Here is a 14,939-nt window from a genome sequence, read left to right as displayed (position 1 = left end):
CCACTCTAAAATGTATCATATACACGAAAATGATAGAAACGGGCACATTCTAATAATGAATGTCCTCAAAAACACCCTCTCCATGTAAGGAATGCTACCCTACGGAATCACCACTTTGACACCTCTGCATGCTAACATCTAACATTCATTTACATCACTGATCTCTTTTTCTCCTCTCTCCTCCTCCTCTGTGCCTCTCCACTTCTCATCACCCTCTCTGCCCTTCCATCAGGAGATGAAACTCAAAAGGAAAACTCTCTGATCGTCAGCTTTTTCCTCAAAGCAAAGTCTGTCTGAGTCTCGCTCCAAACAAAATGGAGTCTTATCAATTCGTTCAGCGTGACAACCAGATGAATATTTAAAGAAGAAGAAAAAAACTGCCTTGAAGCACTTCCACATTTCCATTTTGCATTCCTCTATGAGGGGGTCCACCATCCAGGCTACCACCCATCCTACCGTGACCTCCTTCCCCAGGGTTGGCGCCTCAGATGGGGGTAGGTCTGGGGCTCAGATAGGGGTGGTCTGGGTGTGGTCCTGGTCTTCAGGGCCTGGTTCCTCATAGGGTGGAGGCAGGGGGCAGGGTTTGATACCTCTACTCTTCATGTAGAGGATGAGCTGATCAGGGATCTCAGCCAGGACATCTTTGGCTAGCCGGGCCATACTCAACACGTGGTTCCCTGTCCGGTCCATGTAGTCTCTGAACGGGACAAACTATATGGGGACAGAGAGAGAGGTATTGTTTCTATAGCACTTTGATCTGTTTATAACTTGAACAATGCAAACGCTCAAATGGCAAATGGGTGACAATGTTTACTGTTATTTAAATTCAGAACAATTTCGTCAAGTGAAACTATGATTGATTTTCCTAATATGTCAGATTGCTGGGAAAGGGGGTGAATAGGGGTGTGGGATTTTTCACAAAGGGCACCTTCCTATAATGTTGTGACTGTTCTGTGACATGAGTCCCCCCCCCCCCATCAGTGTGTGTGTTATGGTCAGAAGGGGAAGTAAGCTCTACCTGTACAATGTCTCTCTCTGCTAGCTTCCCTCGTGAGGAGATTCTGATGTCATCACCGTCAAGCTCCACCATGGCTGCACAGAAGAGAAAAAGAGGCACCAGTTTAACCCTCTACTGTCTGGGTGAGTGACACTTCATAGTGGTTTATAACACCAGTTTAACCCTCTACTGTCTGGGTGAGTGACCCTTCACAGTGGCTTATAACACCAGTTTAACCCTCTACTGTCTGGGTGAGTGACCCTTCATAGTGGTTTATAACACCAGTTTAACCCTCTACTGTCTGGGTGAGTGACCCTTCACAGTGGCTTATAACACCAGTTTAACCCTCGACTGTCTGGGTGAGTGACACTTCATAGTGGCTTATAACACCAGTTTAACCCTCTACTGTCTGGGTGAGTGACCCTTCATAGTGGTTTATAACACCAGTTTAACCCTCTACTGTCTGGGTGAGTGACCCTTCATAGTGGCTTATAACACCAGTTTAACCCTCTACTGTCTGGGTGAGTGACCCTTCATAGTGGTTTATAACACCAGTTTAACCCTCTACTGTCTGGGTGAGTGACACTTCATAGTGGTTTATAACACCAGTTTAACCCTCTACTGTCTGGGTGAGTGACCCTTCATAGTGGCTTATAACACCAGTTTAACCCTCTACTGTCTGGGTGAGTGACCCTTCATAGTGGCTTATAACACCAGTTTAACCCTCTACTGTCTGGGTGAGTGACCCTTCATAGTGGCTTATAACACCAGTTTAACCCTCTACTGTCTGGGTGAGTGACCCTTCATAGTGGCTTATAACACCAGGTTAACCCTCTACTGTCTGGGTGAGTGACCCTTCATAGTGGTTTATAACACCAGTTTAACCCTCTACTGTCTGGGTGAGTGACCCTTCATAGTGGTTTATAACACCAGTTTAACCCTCTACTGTCTGGGTGAGTGACCCTTCATAGTGGTTTATAACACCAGTTTAACCCTCTACTGTCTGGGTGAGTGACCCTGCATAATGGCTTATAACACCAGTTTAACCCTCTACTGTCTGGGTGAGTGACCCTTCATAGTGGTTTATAACACCAGTTTAACCCTCTACTGTCTGGGTGAGTGACCCTTCATAGTGGTTTATAACACCAGTTTAACCCTCTACTGTCTGGGTGAGTGACCCTTCATAGTGGTTTATAACACCAGTTTAACCCTCTACTGTCTGGGTGAGTGACCCTTCATAGTGGTTTATAACACCAGTTTAACCCTCTACTGTCTGGGTGAGTGACCCTTCATAGTGGCTTATAACACAAGTTTAACCCTCTACTGTCTGGGTGAGTGACCCTTCATAGTGGCTTATAACACCAGTTTAACCCTCTACTGTCTGTATGAGTGACCCTTCATAGTGGCTTATAACACCAGTTTAACCCTCTACTGTCTGGGTGAGTGACCCTTCATAGTGGCTTATAACACCAGTTTAACCCTCTACTGTCTGGGTGAGTGACCCTTCATAGTGGCTTATAACACCAGTTTAACCCTCTACTGTCTGGGTGAGTGACCCTTCACAGTGGCTTATAACACCAGTTTAACCCTCTACTGTCTGGGTGAGTGACCCTTCATTGTATGCAACAGCTGTGAATTGGTTTTAGAACCCTGCCGTTTGACATCTACTCATTAACTACGGAATTCCACCAAACTGAATATTAGCTAAGATCAGTCACACTGAAACTGCCCGCTATAACCTCCTACCTGAATTCTATTGCATTATTTACAGTACATTCAAAGACAGAACACTCAGCGTATTTCACAGAGGGCTTTCTTATTTGAGTTCTGTTGATTATTTATGCGAATGTATGAGTCGTTATGTCCTCAGCATGTGTCAAGGACTTAGACATTGTGTGAATGTGTTTTCTTTCTCTGTGCCCCATAGTGAAATAATACTCTTTCTGACCAGCAGCAGCTTACAAAAGTCTATTTTAAATAAATGTTCATTTCCCCACTAAAAACCATGCACTGAGTATACAAAACATTATGAACACCTGCTTTTTAAATGCAGGTGAAAGCTATGATCCCTTATTTATGTTAAATCAACTTCAATCAGTGTAGATGAAGGGGAGGAGACAGGTTAAAGAAGGATTTTTAAGCCTTGAGACAATTGAGACGATGTGCCCTCAGTGGGTGAATGGGCAAGACAAAATATTTAAGTGCCTTTAAACAGGGTATGGTAGTAGGTGCCAGGCGCCAGGCGCACCAGTTTGTATCAAGAACTGCAACGCTGCTGGGTTTTTCACGCTCAACAGTTTCCTGTGTGTATCAAGAATGGTCCACCACCCAAAGGACATCCAGTCAACTTGACACAACTGTGGGAAGCATTGACGTCAACATGGGCCAGCATCCCTGTGGAACGCATTTGACACCTTGTAGAGTCCATGCCCAGACGAATTGAGGCTGTTTTGAGGGTGAAAGGGGGGAGGTGCGCAACTCAATATTAGGAAGGTGTTCCAAATGTTTGGTATACGGGCGGCAGGTAGCTTAGTGGGTAAGAGAGTTGTGCCAGTAACCAAAAGGTCGCTGGTTCTAATCCCTGAGCCGACTAGGTGAAAAATCTGGCGATGTGCCCTTAAGCAAGGAACTTAACCCTAATTGCTCCTGTAAGTCGCTCTGGATAAGAGCGTCTGCTAAATGCTGTAAATGTAAAATTTACTTGACATTGCTATCTGCTAATTAAGAATAAAAACAACAAAATATAAATATCATGAAAGCATTATGAGGGGGGTCAATCTCACCATCAAACTCAGCTTGGCCGACTCCGACAATGATGATAGACATTGGAAGCTTAGCAGCCTATGGAGAACAAACAGTGACAAAGAAAGAAATAGATTTCATGTGATATTATCAACATTCTGACAAGGTGTTTTTGAGTTCTTACATGGGCAAAGCTTTAGTCATTAAATGCTCATACCGGTAGTTGTCTTTCTTCAATGTGTTTTGCTAACAAAAAAAACGTTCTGAAGAGGACTGATGAAATATTAAAATCCATCACAAACCAATCTGACGCCCTCAAACAAAGCAGTTGATCATTATTCAAACTGTGTATAATGCATTGGGTTTATTCAGTGTCACAGCAACAGTACCACTTCTTGTACAACATTATTCTCTAGTCTGCAGTCTGCTAATCCAGTCACACAGGGCAGAAAGACACAAGGAGACCATTGGACGAGAGACAATTAAATGTGCACGGCACAGACAAGATAACCGAAACACCGCATTTGCTGACAATTCCCTGCTTGCTGTTCGGCTCAGCTCTAGTTGGACAGTCAGTCTGAGGAAATCCAATCAGAATTGCAAAAACAGAACGATTTGTCCATATCCAGCAGACTTCTCTGGAGGCTGAGAAATACATTCTCTTTAGCCATGTGTGGGTGGATGTCTCGCTGCCACAAGGAATAGCAGTTTTACAGTATACCATTTTTAAAAGTAAAAGATTTGAGACGGTCATGGAACATCTTGTCCAGGATAACTACTACTGTATGGCCAACATAATAGCACACAGTACAATATACAAAATATGCCGTTTAGCAGACGCTTTTATCCAAAGCGACTTACATGACTTACAGCCATGTGTGCATACAGCGTAGAAATATTATCTACAGTGTTAATACAATGTGTTCTGTGGAGAGCAAGTACAGAACCGAGGAGGAGAACTTAACGCAGCCTACAGTACATTAAGGTCCAAACACCCACTAATCAAAAATACTTACAATACATCTCTCCCTTCCCAACAGTGAAATACACTTCCACCATCTCTCATTTAGGATGCCTGGTACAGTGGCATGTATAGGAAATGTAATGTAAGTGACCAAAAAAAAAGCTGCTGCTTAAAACCAGCTAATGACGAACTGGTGCTTTCAAAGGGAAAGACGATGTGCATGAGCTCGTTTCAATGATCTAACATTGTCCTGTACTGTACACTGTACATCTGACTCCTCTCTGCTTATCTGAACTCTGTCTCTATCCCACTACATAATGCACCGGTCTATGTTTTATCCTCCTGCCACCACCACCCACAGTTCCATGCAGCTGGTCTGCTGCCGTGTGTTACATCAGGGAGCTATACGGTAAAAGCTCTGTGGCATGAATGAATGATAAATGCCTGTGGTGAAAACACATTTGGACGCGGAGAAGATGGGGGGCGTGCATGCGTGCTCTCTCTCTCTCTCTCTCTCTCTCTCTCTCTCTCTCTCTCTCTCTCTCTCTCTCTCTCTCTCTCTCTCTCTCTCTCTCTCTCTCTCTCTCTCTCTCTCTCTCTCTCTCTCTCTCTCTCTCTCTCTCTCTCTCTCTCTCTCTCTCTCACACACTGACACTCTAACATATTTCTATATTTAATCAACACACCTGTATCAATAAACGCCACATCTAATTTTCATGAAGACTGAACCACAAACAAACATTATTATTACTATAAACATACATTATTTAGTCAACAGTGTTAGTAACTTTACTTCTAACCCAGGGGATCCTACTCCAGCAAGCTGTTTAAATACCATCTATCTTTGGACTGCAAAAATAATTGCAAACCCTGCAACTTCGAATAGTTTGATCTCTACCTGTCCCCGGCTGTAATAGTATTTTTCAGCCTGCAGAAGCAAACCTGGAAGTTTCTAAAAACATTAAAATATTCATGAGTTTTATTCCAACCGTCCTCTGCATGACAAACCAGTCAGTGAGGCAGTCCCTCCCCCACCCTCCCCCGTGACGTGTGTGAACTGCCAACACATTTTTTTTTTTGCATTCCAAATGACACCCCTATGCCCTGTGTAGTGCACTAGTTTTGAGCAGGGTTCAAAGGGCTCTGGTTAAAAGTAGTGCACTAAATAAGGAATATGATGCCATTTGGGATACAGAGATGCAGTGCTGTAATAGTGGTCCAAATGAATTATGGGCCATGGTGATTCTACTGTTATATCCTAACAGAAAGGAAGAGAGTAGGCCCTCCTGTATAATTCACTGCCCTTAGAGGAGAGTTAAGTTAAGGAGAGACCTGTGAAACATCAAAGAGAGGGGTTGGAGCTAATATTTAGCCCAAAGGCTGGCCTGGTAAATGGTTCACAAGTGGGGGACTGGAGGGAAAGGTGGACTCCATAGAGATAAACTAAACTAAAGCAGCAGGATAGTACGGAAGAGTTCAAAGAATACAATTGGAGAAAACAACTGATTGCGGCAAAGGATTAAACTCCAAATAAACAAGTAATTCAGTCCTTTGCCCCTGTGTTGAGAATAGTGATTCTAGTTGACAGGACTGCAAAGGTGATGGCAGGACACAGAAAGCAGGGCCAAGGCAGCAGGTTAGAAGGCTTGGTTGAGTCAGCTGAGGCAGGTTGGAGGTAGAGGCTTGGCTGAGGCAGGTTGGAGGTAGAGGCTTCATTGAGGCAGGTTGGAGGTAGAGGCTTCATTGAGGCAGGTTGGAGGTAGAGGCTTGGTTGAGGCAGGTTAGAAGGCTTGGTTGAGTCAGCTGAGGCAGGTTGGAGGTAGAGGCTTCGTTGAGGCAGGTTAGAAGACTTGGCTGAGGCAGATGCAGGTTAGAAGGCTTGGACAAGGCTGAGGCAGGTTAGAGTTAGAGGCTTGGCTGAGACAGGTTGGAGGTAGAGGCTTGGCTGAGGCAGGTTGGAAAGCTGAGACAGGTTTAAAGTCTTGGCGGAGGCAGGTTGGAAGGCTGAGACAGGTTAGAAGGCTTGGCTCAGTTGAGGCAGGTTAGAAGGATTGGCTCAGTTGAGGCAGGTTGGAAGGCTTGGCTCAGTTGAGACAGGTTAGAAGGCTTGGCTCAGTTGAGGCAGGTTGGAAGGCTTGGCTCAGTTGAGACAGGTTAGAAGGCTTGGCTCAGTTGAGGCAGGTTAGAAGGCTTGGCTCAGTTGAGGCAGGTTAGAAGGCTTGGCGGAGGCAGGATAGAGCAGCAGACAAGATCTTAAAAGGAAGGTGTGGCTGTTCTAATGGTTTGACTAACAGTCGCAAATTCCCTTTAAACCCAGTCTGCTGTGAGGTCAGAGGTTAGAGGTCATCAGAGGTCAGGATGCCGTGCCGCTCCCCCATTGGACAGTAGACACATTCTGTGTATTCCCACGGCCAGAGATACAAAGTGGATTCAAGGGACTCTTCACGTGGCAAACAAACATTTCAGAGAAGCCCACAAAAAAAAGTTAATGTAAAGTAAGGTGCTTAATAAACTAACTGATGTTCATATACAAAACCTTAAATTGGGTCAAACAAAAATAAAAGAACATCCAAACAACAGTGAAACAACTAGAGCGGATAATAGAACAAACATCGGCCTACTTCTTCAAATAAAGACGAGCCCTGACAAGAATGGCTCAAAGCAGCAGAAAAACAGACATTGACTTTGGCCTGAAGCTCACTGAGGTAAAAGGCTGAGGTGCTTTAGTGAGTTAAAAGCACCCGTAAAGCCCTGCAGAGAGGGAGAGAAAGTGGGAGAAAGAGAGAGAAAGACAGAGAAACAGGGAGACAGAGGGCAGAGGAGGATTATGGGTAATGGGAAAATCCAGCAGACCACTCACGTTGACGATGGCCCCCTTGGTCTGGGCCATGTCTGATATGACGCCATCTGTGATGATGAGGAGGACGAAGTACTGAGAGCCGTCCTGTACAGCCGCTGCGTACCTGGGAGAGAGAGAACAGATTCACAACAAGTTAGGGGCTCAAAGATAAGAATTACCCCCTTCCTACACTGATGATAACATACTGGTACATTATAGACGTCATGGGAGCCTGTAGACATTCATTAACATAACGATTGAACTTAATCTACATTAAGGGCTAGATTCAATCGGTTGCACTGAAGATCTGCGTTGTAGCGCAATTGACATTTAAAGGGATACTTTGGCATTTTGGCAATGAGGCCCTTTAATCTATACTGAACAAAAATGTGACCAACCACCTTGATTCGGTCTCATGTAGCAAAATTTGAAATTGTGCTTTTTACGTTGGATAAAAGCAGAGACACAGAGCTACAAAATTATATATCATACACTGCATTTAAGGGAACAATGGGAAAGTAATTCTGCTTTGAAAGTTGATAAACTTGTAATCTCACTTTTGAGAAAATGGCCTTTGAATATTTTGGTACCTGGTGAAGAGCTCTTCTTTATCTACACCCATTCAGCATCGTTCACAGCCTCTTAAGCTTTAGCCCCACCCATTTAGTTTCGCTTTCGGAGCGTTCAGTGCGCACACTTCACGCTCTGGCCGATGAGTAGGGTTGATCCGAGCGTTCTGACCTCATAACGGCAGTCAAGCACCCAAGCTAACTGGCTAACATTGGCTAGCTTGCTATTTACTTTCAGCCACAAAATTGGAATTATGGTTCATTGTTTACCTCTGGATAACATGAAAACAGCCTAACAAGCTCTTCTGGCAACAATGTAATTACGCTTTTTTGCCGATGTTTACTGACACCGGCCATATTCAACGGGTGTTGTGCGTTCGTAAATTAATCAGTTATTCTGCGCTCTGGCATACTCAGACTGAATTTACGAACACACCCGAAATGGTTACTTGCATAGTGGAGACTTTTGTTAAGACATGTAGCTAGCTAGCTAGCTAGGTAAACAATGAACCTAGCTAGGTAAACAACGTGTAAGATCATACATGCCACGTAACGTTAGCTAGCGAGCCAGCCAGCTAACATTAGCTAGTTAAACAATTAACCATAGTGCCAACTCATGACATTACTACCCTGAATGAATCTGCTGGTAGCTAACCAACCAGGTTCAATGTTACCTAGCTAACATTAGGGTCTAACTAGCCAAGAAAACTGCTCTGAGATACGAATAATAACATCATACACGTAACATTAGCTAGCGAGCCAGTCAGCTAACGTTAGCTAGCTAGCTAACAGTACACTTTAACTTGAAATGAAACCACTTTCAGGCAAAATTAGAAACATGTAATATCTGAAAATGTGGCTAGCTAAACTATCTTACCCGTATACATCATGCATGATGGACGCGTCTCCCTGTCACGGATGCCATGGTTGCCCTTAGTTTGAAGATGTAATCCGGAGACAGGTGTTTTCTCCATCTCTTTAGCTATCATACTCTAATTCCACTGATTTCAAAACTCGATCCTCCAGATAGTGGAGAGCAACACTTATGCAGCTCCACTACACGATACATTTGAAAAAAGCCCCGTTAGACAGGATTACCTACACATGACCAGCTCAAATAGACAGAAGCCTTCTATATGGCAGACCAATCCGAACTCCTCTCTCGGCATGTCCAGCCCAATCATTATCTCAGCCAATCATGGCTAGTGGGAAGGTTGCTGTCTTTTTCTGCGGCTTAACCAACTAGGCTCGTAATTTAACCATTTTATTCAAATGTACAGTTGGCATACAAGTATTTTATTAAGGCACATGGAAGTTCACCTTCCAGAAGGCATTTCTGCCAAAAATTGCATTTTGATTTTAAGAAAGTTTAAGTTCAAATGGCTCTCCTGTGAAGTAGTGACCCGCGACATACGCCTAGTTTTTTTTAACGAGTGACAAATATAAACGCAACATGCAACAATTTAAAAGATTTTACTGAGTTACAGTTCATATAAGGAATTTAAATACATTAATTAGGCCCTAATCTATGGATTTCACATGACTGGGAATACAGACATGCATCTGTTGGTCACAGATACCTTTAAAAAAAGTAGGGGCGTGGATCAGAAAACCAGTCAGTATCTGCTGTGACCACCATTTGCCTCATGCAGCGCGACACATTTCCTTCGCATAGAGTTGATCAGGCTGTTGATTGTGGGCTTTGGAATGTTGTTCCACTCCTCTTCAATGGCTGTGCAAAGTTGCTGGATACTGGCGGGAACTGGAACACGCTGTCGTACACGTCGATCCAGAGCATCCCAAACGTGCTCAATCGGTGACTTGTCTGGTGAGCATGCAGGCCATGAAAGAACTGGGCATTTTCAGCTCCCAGGAATTGTGTACAGATCCTTGCGACATGGGGCTGTGCATTATCATACTGAAACATGAGGTGATGGCTGCGGATGAACGGCATGACTATGGGCCTCAGGATCTCGTCACGGTATCTCTGTGCATTCAAATTGCCATTGATAAAATGCAATTGTGTTCATTGTCCTTAGCTTATGCCTGCCCATACCATAACCCCAACGCCACCATGGGGCACTCTGTTCACATTGTTGACATCAGCAAACCGTTAGCCCACACAACGCCATACATGTGGTCTGCGGTTGTGAGGCCGGTTGAAAGTACTGCCAAATTCTCTAAAACGACGTTGGAGGTGGCTTATGGTAGAGAAATGAACATTCAATTCTTTGGCAACAGCTCTGGTGGACATTCCTGCAGTCAGTATGCCAATTGCATGCTACCTCAAAACTTTAGACATCTGTGGCATTGTGTTGTGTGACAAAACTGCACATTATACTGGCCTTTTATTGTCCCCAGCACAAGGTGCACCAGTGTATTGATCATGCTGTTTAATCAGCTTCTTGATATGCCACACCTGTCAGGTGGATCGATTATCTTGGCAAAAGAGAAATGCTCACTAAAATGAATGTAAATTAATGCACACAATTTGAGAGAAATAAGCTTTTTGTGCGTAGCATTTCAGGGATCTTTTATTTCAGCTCATGAAACATGGGACAAACACTTTACATGTTGAATTCACACTTTTGTTCAGTGTACTTCCCCGGAGTCAGATTAACTTGTGGATACCAATTTTATGTCTCTGCGTCCAGTATGAAGGAAGCGGTAGTTTTGCGAGCCAATTCTAACCAGCGTTAGTGCAATGACTGGAAGTCTGTGGTATCTACATTTACATTTACATTTACGTCATTTAGCAGACGCTCTTATCCAGAGCGACTTACAAATAGGTGCATTCACCTTATAGCCAGTGGGATCTACTAGCATACTTCCAGTCATTGCTCTAACGCTAGTTAGCAATTGCGCTAGGGCTAGTTAGAAACTTCCTTCAAACTGCACGTAGAGACATAGAAATGGTATGCACAAGTTCAAATCCAGAGGTATCCCTTTAAAGGTAATTTCCGATTGAGCTGACATCTTCAGCGTTTACCGTGAATGCAGCCTCCGAGAACGTGAGAAAACATGCCTTTAAACGTAAATCACGCTACAATGCGGACCTTCAGCGCTACGGATAGATGCGGTAAAGAGATCAATCAAACTCGACCAAAACAATGAAAATGCCATGGCAACATCACTCACACGTCCCTTTTTAAACCTCAAATACACTGCAAGTTTTAAATGTCCTGCATTGCGGGAAAGTTCTCCTGCAACAGGGTGATCAAATTAAGATCCTATATTTGTATGTGTATTTCACACTATGTTGAGGTAAGAATTGGAGTATAATGCTTGTTTGGATGTCAACACCAATACATGCTCATGCCATCATCCTCAATCAACTGCATTACACTTAAAAAGTGTCTTCAAGTACCACCACCGATTTCTATATGGATAGCTATGCTACCAGCTTATATGAATGGGAGGTAGCGTTTAGCAGAAATGTTTTCTAACGCTGAAAAGTACTATTTCTAAATCTTATGCAGCGAAAACAGCCAAATATATACTGATCGGATTTTATTAAGCAGAGTGTGGGCCTGTTAGAACACAGTAGTCATGACAGATTTGACTAATATCCACTTTGTAAGATCAGATTCTTTCTAATGTGCGTCAATGACGGCGTCCTTGTTCTTTCCCCCCACGGTCTGTTTTCCAATGATCTCTTTACCGTATGAATCAAGCCATAAAAAAAGATCTCCTTTCAAAATCAAGCTCCCTGTCATCAGAGAGTGAGTCCCAGAGCCTTAATATAAACAAAGTACAGCCTGCTTTGCACTCTAACTCTCACCTGTCAAAGGCACACACGCACACACACGTACACACACACGTACACACACACACACACACACACACACACACACACACACACACACACACACACACACACACACACACACACACACACACACACACACACACACACACACACACACACACACACACACACACACACACACACACACTGTATCTTCTAAATCTCTGAGGTCTAGTGTTTGTGATGAGCCACATCAGACTCTCAGCAGTGTTCTGTATGTACGTGGCCTAGATTCCATCACCCATCCCTAGCTGTCCATAACATGAATAATTTACTGTTTAGAATTACAAGTCACTGTTATTTCTTTATTCTTTTTACAGTTATCATTGATTGATTGCCAGGTAGGCTGTTGATTTGACCAGGGGCTGGAATCAGGTCCCCCTCCTGTCCATGTTATCTTGATCACTGTGATCTAAAAAGGCTAAACTGATCCTAAATCAGCTCTTTTACTCTGATCCTGATCGTATTATTGTGACTAGAGAAGAGGAGACAATAAGTGACACATCCAAGTGCTCATCATGCCAAAGCTAAGGGCGTGTTGACATTTCAGCCGGACCTCTGGGGGTCCTCTGGGGTTGTTGTTGAGTCCTTTCCTCCTGCTTTCTGATTAAGCCTGTCAGACGATCGCTCTCTGGAGTCTGGAGCTGACATTTTAATTAAAGACAAGGAGGGGGTCAGCATCAGAGGGATGGTGTGTGTCCGTGAGTGCATGAGGGTGAGTGTGAGGGTGAGTGAGTGAGAGAGAGAGAGAGATAGAGAGAGGTCAGACAAACACAGACTTGAGAGATTACTGTTGTTTTTGGAGATTAAAGGGACATCTATGCTCATCAGGTTCACAGACACGTGTTTTACTATACTTGTGGGGGACCAAACAATTGATTCCCATTCAAAATCCTATTTTCCCTAACCTTAACCTTAACCCTAACCCCAAACCCCTAACCCTAAACCTCTTACGTTTTCCTTGCGGGGACCTGGAGAAATGTCCCCACTTGTCTGAATTGTCCTTGTTTTTATTCTGCTTGTGAGGACTTCTGGTCCCCACAAGGATAGTAAAACCATACACACACCCAACAGCAACGTGGGTCCTCATTAGTCTGACCTGAGACTTGACCTCCACTTACATCTGTCACCACAGCGACAGTTGATTGTTAATTTCCTCTTCATTAAGTCACAACATATCCATAAAACAACAGTTATTTACTGGTTTACAGGCCTGTCTAATGGCATGTCTGATTCGTATTCATTGTGGAGCTGAAGGTTGCCTGAAGGTTTGTTTTTCAACTGGCTTTATAAGCAAGGTTGAGATAAGGTTGATTGATAAAATCAAATAAAATTTTATTTGCCACATGCGCCGAATACAACAGGTGTAGACATTACCGTGAAACGGTTACTTATATTGATAATCAGCCTTGTGCTGTTGTTGAGATGTAGCCAAGTGCCAGATCTGTTTATGCTGTTGTATAGCCAACTCCTATAACCAGGTCCCAGATCTGTTTATGCTGTTGTATAGCCAACTCCTATAACCAGGTCCCAGATCTGTTTATGCTGTTGTATAGCCAACTCCTATAACCAGGTCCCAGATCTGTTTATGCTGTTGTATAGCCAACTCCTATAACCAGGTCCCAGATCTGTTTATGCTGTTGTATAGCCAACTCCTATAATCAGGTCCCAGATCTGTTTCTGCTGTTTGGCAGACTCCTATTGTAATGCCAAACAACAACTATAAGGAAATGGTTAAGACAGTATAGACTGATCTGGAACCAGGATACCTCATGCCAATTAACGTCCATAGGAGTTGGCTTTACAGCACAAACTGATCTGGGACTAGGCTAGTGTAGACTAGGGCTGGGACGATACCAGTATCGTGATACTCATTAGTGTTGTGGCAAGGAAAGAAAACACGAAATGGATTTAACTTCTTTAGGAACACAGCCCTAATGTTGGAAACAAACATCGTTACGTTGTCATCCAGAGTCACATGTACGGTGCCTTCAGAAATAATTCACACCCCTCGACTTTTCCACACATATGTGTTGTTGTTACAGCCTGAATTAAACATGGATTCAATTTAGATTTTGTGTCACCTGATCTACACACAATACCCTGCATCACTGCTTGGTATGGCAATAGCACCGCCCTCGATCGCATGGGGCATCACTGGGGGCCGAGCTCCCTGCCATCCAGGACCTCTACTGTATATCAGGAGATGTGAAAAGAAGGCCCGGAAAATCGTCAAAGGCCCCAACCACCCAAGCCATTGACTATTTTCTGTGCTGCCGCACGGCAAGAGGTACCAGTGCATCAAGTCTGACACCAACAGGCTCTTTAACAGCTATCTATCCCCAAGCAATACGACTGATAAATAGCTAACAAAATAGCTACACGGACTATCTGAATTGACCTTGTATCTTTATTGACCTATTTATTTCAATCTTTGCAATGTCTCTATGCACACACACACAAAGGGCCCTACACACTCACACAACTGTCACTCCAACACACACACACAACTCACTCCATTATCTACTCTCTCACATATAATATGCACATACATTTATACTGACTCTACACATCCCCACACCCACTCACATACAAGGTGCAGCTACTCTGTTTATCTTGTATCCTGTTGCCTAGTCCCCTTATCCCTATACATACAGTCCATTCGGAAACTATTCAGACCCCATGACTTTTTCCACATTTTGTTACATTACAGCCTTATTCTAAAATGGATTAAATTGTTTTTTCCCTCATCAATCTACACACAATAACCCATAATGACAAAGCAAAAACTGGTTCACATTTATTAAAAATAAAATATTGAAATATCACATTTATATAAGTATTCAGACCCTTTACTCAGTACTTTGTTGAAGCACCTTTGGCAGTGATTACAGCCTCGAGTCTTCTTGGGTATGACGCTACAAGCTTGGCTCACCTGTATTTGGGGAGTTTCTCCCATTCCTCTCTGCAGATCCTCTCAAGCTCTGTCAGGTTGGATGGGCAGCTATTTTCAGGTCTCT

The 14,939-nt window shown here is 43.6% G+C and overlaps 1 pseudogene across 1 annotated transcript in view; it reads right to left on the bottom strand.

Moving 5' to 3' along the window:
- Positions 1 to 484: 484 nt before the first annotated feature.
- Positions 485 to 14,939, bottom strand: part of LOC311149855 (copine-5-like) — a 79,410-nt pseudogene continuing 64,955 nt past the window's right edge. The window contains exons 10-13 of the transcript in view: positions 7,564 to 7,666; positions 3,781 to 3,838; positions 1,019 to 1,092; positions 485 to 711 (exon numbers count right to left, since the gene is read on the bottom strand). The product of the transcript in view is annotated as a copine-5-like (transcript). The remainder of the gene's footprint in view (positions 712 to 1,018; positions 1,093 to 3,780; positions 3,839 to 7,563; positions 7,667 to 14,939) is intronic.

This window comes from Coregonus lavaretus (genome assembly GCF_964263955.1).
Source record: "Coregonus lavaretus genome assembly, chromosome: 22".
Taxonomy (NCBI): Eukaryota; Metazoa; Chordata; class Actinopteri; order Salmoniformes; family Salmonidae; genus Coregonus; species Coregonus lavaretus.
Note: the sequence above shows the minus strand (reverse complement) of the source record. Positions and strands in the feature narration are given on the sequence as shown.